The sequence below is a fragment of the Anser anser genome (assembly GCF_964211835.1).
Source record: "Anser anser genome assembly, chromosome: 6".
NCBI classification, from domain to species: domain Eukaryota; kingdom Metazoa; phylum Chordata; class Aves; order Anseriformes; family Anatidae; genus Anser; species Anser anser.
The window spans coordinates 2,263,844-2,269,843 of NC_139726.1; positions in this window are offsets into that span (position 1 = coordinate 2,263,844).

Here is a 6,000-nt window from a genome sequence, read left to right on the forward strand (position 1 = left end):
GCTGGGACTGCAAGAGCTTCCCAGGGATATTTCTTCCAAGGCTTCTGACACAGCCCTGGAGGGAGGTTTTTTTCCCAACATTTTTCCTTCCACGGCGTCCTTAACCAGAGCGGTTGTGGCTCTGGGCACGGGCAGGACGTCTCCGCCCGCCCGCCGTGTATTTGATGCCTTCATTATACCTTTCACTTCCTATGTCAATAATGGAATAATATTTCAATAATAATTCAATCTAATAGCCTCTAATCTAATAGCCTGCATCTCCAAACCTCGTTTAGGGCCGTTTGGCCTGATTACATCAGCCGGAGCGGAGGAGAGCAAACACACAATTGGAGGCTGGACGCCGTCCCGGCTACGTCTGCGGCGCCCATCGGGGTGCGTGGGGCTGGAGGCAGGAGGAACCAGCCATGGCCATAGCCCTGCAGTCCTGAAGGGACTGGGGGAATTCCTCCTTGCCTGCATGGCTGTATCAGTGGCCCGCAGATGGCTGGGTGCTACTCTACCCCTGCCTCGTGTGTCTCCTGTTGGGTGTCGGGGATCAGGGTCTCGTTGGAGAAGTGTCCAGGTTCCCTCCTCTGAAGGCTGCAACCAGTTATTTTCATGGTGCAAGGCGGGGGCTGTAAACTGGAAACCCTTTGAGCTGCAGATTTGATTCTCCTTTAAGAAATTTATTCTCCTTTCCATTTGCAGTTCTCAGAGGAATACCCTTTCAGTGGACTTGAAAAGACCGCTTCGAGTCCCGCGGCAAGAAGTGGTTGTAATGGAGGCAAAAATCGGGTATTCGGAAAATATAAAAACTTCTCACGCCATTCTGCAGCAATGCCTCAGACACCTCTGCAAAATAGGAGGTCCAGGGGCAAGCATGCTGACAATGTCTGGGAATCACCCAAATTGTGCAGTTACCCCAGCACGGCCGGGGTCAGCCCCCAGCACCGCCCCGGGAGCCACAAGCTGTGCCGGGACGCTCGTGGTGCTTTTGTGCCGGTAGCGTACGCATGGCACATACAGCTGGTGGGCACACAGCAGTGCACGTCTGCACTATTTGCATTATCTGCGTGATTTGCACTACTTGCCAGAGACGACACCAGTTTTTCTTTCAGCGCAGGTGCCTTCCTGGACACCCCACGTACGGAGCGTGCAATGAAAGCGCAAGCCGCGACCCCAAGCTGCGTTCAAGGTGCCGGTTTTAAATGCAGCCTACAGGCAATACTCAAGGGGATTTTAAGAAAGCTGTACTACTTCAGCTTGCTCAGGCATAAAGGAAACAGGTTAATTTCCCTTTGGCGCTGTGCAGGCCGTGCCTTCAAAGCCACTCATTACCCAGGGGCTTCCTTTAGCCCCTGGCCTCGTGCCCAGGTCCGCAGTTGTACCCTGCGAGCCGCAAGCGGCGCAGAGAAGCACAGGGCATCGAGGGAAGCGCAGCCTGCACATGGGCAAACCCAGCCGGATGCTTGCGCTGGAAGCCTGGCCCAGCGGTGCCTCGTGCATCCCAGAAAATCCCATTTTCGTCTCCATCTGTGACAGCTTCTGGTGGCCGCGCCTGGGTGTGAGCCAACACACACAGCTACCGACGTGGTTCCAGCGCGGTGCATTGCTCGGCACGTGAGCACGGTGTGCTGCTTGCCCTTGAGGGAGGTCCTGTGGTTCCATGGCATTTTTTTTTTTTTTAATTTTTTTTTCACCAGGCAAAACTAGCAGCTGGAGAATGGGCTATGAAGAAAGTGCCAATGGATATAATGGGCACGAACAATGTGAAAATCCCCGACTGCCAGGCTGCCCTGGCAAAGCACTCCGGTTTTACCGCAGTCACGTTCCTGCAGCAGGGATGTCCCTGGCGGTGCTGCAGCAGCCGGGTTGGGCACCTCCAGCACAATACCACGTGTAGCTTTTGGCTTTGTGAGCCTTGGGCATACCTGGCTCCCGCTGCAGGACGGGCCCCTGCAGCAGCACATGGCAGTGCAGGCAATTTTTTGCCCACCACCACGGCTGCTCCGCAGCATCCCTTCCTCACGGAGGCCTGTCGGCATCCCTGTGCTAGGGCTATCTCCTCATTCCAAATTAAAGGGCGCTCCGTGCACTCTGTTAATCAAGCGTGACAGTGCATGTATCTTAATTTAAAATCATTGATATGGTTATTATTCCAGGCTGGACTGCGCGAGGAAGACGAATAACACTTTGGGGAACAGCAAGTATGTTTCTGCTGCGGAGAATCATTGCGTCCAGGTGGTTTTGTTCAATTTATTTTAGTCTTAAGATATATGCAGAAATCCACTCCTCGGGCATGCGTGTGTCTGCCTGTGCGGGATCAGACAGTGGTTGTCCGAACCTGACCTTGTACTCGGAAAGGCTGCGGACCCTGGTAGGTCCCCGTGCTCCCTTCCCCACCTGCAGCTGCAGGAGGACACCGCGGGCACTGCACAGCCAGCGCAAAATCTCGCCCTGCCTTGGAACCAAGGGACACGTTCGTCAACATTTGTTTTGCTCCTTTAGCGGGAGCATCACGGAGAGCACGGGAGGGATTTTCCCGGCAGCAAAACCTTGTTCTCCCTCCTGCCCTTGGGAATCCGCTCTCCGCAGGAGCCAAAGGCTTGCCTGATGCTTTGCCCACCATTGTCACGGGCTGAATCAAAGGGCTTGCAGCTCCGGGATTATTGTGGCTTGAAAGCCACAGACTTAAAAATTGAAAGATGCAATTCAGCTGTTGGTATATAAATATGCAGAAATTATAGCTCATTCCTAAACTTAATTGAGCACCATATGATCTGCATTCACTGCAGTCAATTTGGAAACATTAAAAGCTATTTTGATGGCTGTTTTTACAGTTACTGATTTGTTAATGTGTGTTTTGCAAATGCAGTTTTGATTGGCTCATCTTAATTTGCCAAATGGAAGGCACTTCTAATAGAGCTAAAAGGAGCAGAGGATTTCGTTTGACTTTGCATTTTAATACGTTGGCTGGTGTTTATTTTCCCACTCCAGCCCGCGCGGGGAGGGAAGGGGGTTGTGGTGAAACACACGCCCAGCCATTAAACACTTTGATGTATTTGAGGGAAGACGTGGTTTTACTGGTGCAGTCGTCTGCCGCTGGAAAACATGAAAAAGAGCAAGTGATCGCTAGCTGTTCTATCACTGATAAGTTTTTTAATTCCTTCCCAATCCCCAAAAAGAGGCGATTTTCGATACCCACAGCACCCGGCGATGCTGCCGCAGGAGGAGGAAGAGGCTGTGTCCCTTACGGGAGGCTCAGCAAGACGAAGATTCGCATTTCCCCGTGGCGACCCCGTCCCCATCCGGCTGACCGTGGGAACAAAGAAATCCCCGAGAGCGTCGGGGCGGTCTGTGCACTCCCCCTCCTTCTCACGTCCTTTATCGCAGGCACCGATCGGATCAGCCACGAGGGTGGGTGGCAGGATCGCAGGTTTTTCTGGTCGGACCTGAAGGAGCCGCAGGTTTATCGCGCAGCCCTCTGCTCCTGCAGGCACCACATCAAATAGCCTCCTTCTCCGCCCGGGAGAGGAGCCCGCCGCCGCCTCCTGAGCTTTCACAACCGGCCACCAAGACAGCGTCTTGGGCTTCCAAACCTTGTGCAGAAATGGTTTTATGTCAGATCTTGCAGGGTTCCTCCAGTTCCCGTCATGTTCCTGCACTTGCCTGTGGCTGGGAAAGTTACCTGCCTCTGCCTAACTGGCCCTTAAACGTCTTTGTGGAGGGCAGTCAGATCTCCTGCCTCGCTGTGCTGAGATTTTGGCGAATTAAATGCACCCTGCCGTCTGTCCTGCCCCTGCAGCTTGGCTTTTCTTGAGTGTTCCCCATCAGAGCTGTGTCCAGCCTCCCAGGTGAGCTCCAGTGGGCTCCCCGTGTGTCTCCTGGGGGCTAAGCCCGCCGTGGCCGGGCAGAGCTCCTCTCCCAGCCATTCCCAACCGATGCACTCCGTGTCTGTGCTGTGGGATCCCAGGCACTATTGGATTTCATCTCCCCTTTCTAATTCCAGCCCCAAAGGCCCTCTCGTTATTGATGCTTCCCCTTAATTTTGTGCCATCAGCAGATTTCATCGCCCTGCTCCCATTTTAATGACCATTAGCGAAAACACCAAACTCTTTGCTTTCGGCGTGGACCTCTCAGGAAATGGCTCCTGTGGCTGCCACCTGCCCTCGCCCGGGTTCTCGCCTCCCTCCCAAATCTTCCCCCTGTCCCACCTCCTCCCTGGGACACCGCTGAAACCCTCTTACTGAAGTCCGGGTAGATGCAATCTCCTTCATTCCCTTTGTCTCTGAAATCCATTATCTGAGCTAAGTCAGGCACAATTAACCTTTGTTTCACCTTTGCTCCAGTTTTATATCATTTTCCATTTACCTCCGTAACCGTAATGGCTCCTTCCTTCATACATTTTTTTAAATAAAGTCAGATTAGTCGGCCTTTAATTATCCAATCACCATTTTTCTCAAGTGTCAGTATCACATATGCTGGTCGCCAATAAAACGCAGGAGCAGTCCTTGGGGCAGGGACTAAGCCCCGCAGTTCCTCTCTCCCCAGGGGGATCCCAAATCACTAAGATAAACCACAAAGGACCACGCTCCGGTGTTTCCTTTGCCCTTCAGAATAACGTTTCTTGTGCTTTCTTAAAGCTTTATTGCCATTAGTAGGTTATGAATTAGAGGTAATAACTTCAGGAGCTTCATTAATTTCCTTACTGGGTGAGAATGAAAAAGGTGACCTGGATAAACCCATAATGTTCTGGGTATGCTCGTCAATCTTCTGAGATTGAACTTCTTTGTTCCCCTTTACAACGCCGTATTTCTTCCCCGCGGCTTAGGGAAAAATGCTTCATAAACCTCTTCAATGGAGACGTAAAATACCCAGAAATAAGTATTTTCACCTCTGGAGATCTGAGTTCACATTTTACCTTTAGCCATAAGTAAAAACAAGCTGTGTTCAGCGCAGCCTCGTGCCCATGGCTCCGCTTGGTGAGGGAAGGGGGAGCGGGCACGGCCGTAGCACCAGCTGACACAAAAAGCCTCGTGAATGCCCCGGGAGCATCCCCACGCATTGCTGGCAGGAGTGCAGCCCTCCCGTTGCTCTCCTCGTTCCTCGTTCCCGTGTGTCACCAAACAGCCTGCATATTTCTGGCTTTGGGCACGTCCCCGGCCGTCTGCGTGCGTGTCTCAAAACCAAAACCAACTGCTGAGTTTCGTGGTGAGCTCCAATTACCGCTTCAATACTTAGAGGGATTTTTTTTTTTATTTTTTATTTTTCCACCTGGTGCAGCCGTGCTGGTGCCCAGCAGATCCCTCGAGGAGCAGGGCTCAGCCGGCAGCGGTGCCGCTACGCGTACCCTGCTCCTGAAGCTGCGAGCTGATGTCTTGGGTAGGAGCCTAGTGAGAGCAGGGTTGGTAGCTGCAAAACCTAAAGTAAGATTCGAGTAAAATGCCAAATCCCACTTAGCACCAGGGGAGCAGAACGATGCCTCCCAGTTTAATCCAGTAGCATCCACTTGTTTTGGGGCGCGATTAGCAAGAATTGGGCTGCTTCCAGTCTCGCTGACTACGGTGCCGACAGCATCGGCTGGACCTGCCGTTGTCAGTAGCCACCAAGGCCCCCAGCCTCCCCCCGCAGGGATGCTCATCCCATTTGATCCAGCCCAGGCAGCATGACGAGACCCAGAACAACACTCTGAGGTTCGTGCCAGCCCTCGGGCTCTCAGCTGCTTGCGCGGCGGGGCTGCTGCCTGCTCGCCCGTCCTCTGCGCTTCAGCATCCACCTGGAAGCCCTTGTGAGGGGCCCGCATCCAAGCAGCGCCATTTTGTTCTGATATTTTGGCAAAACACTTGGATTTCAGCTAGCGTATTGCTACGCCGAAAGAGCTTTGTCAGCGTTTTCCCCCCCCGTCAGATTTCATGACTCAGCCCTGCCTTCGGTCGCCAGCTCCCGGTTCCTGCTGGTGTTTTCCCCCCAGGCCGTTTCCTGGCCGGGCGCTCCCCTCACACCTCCGCTCTCCCTGCAGCT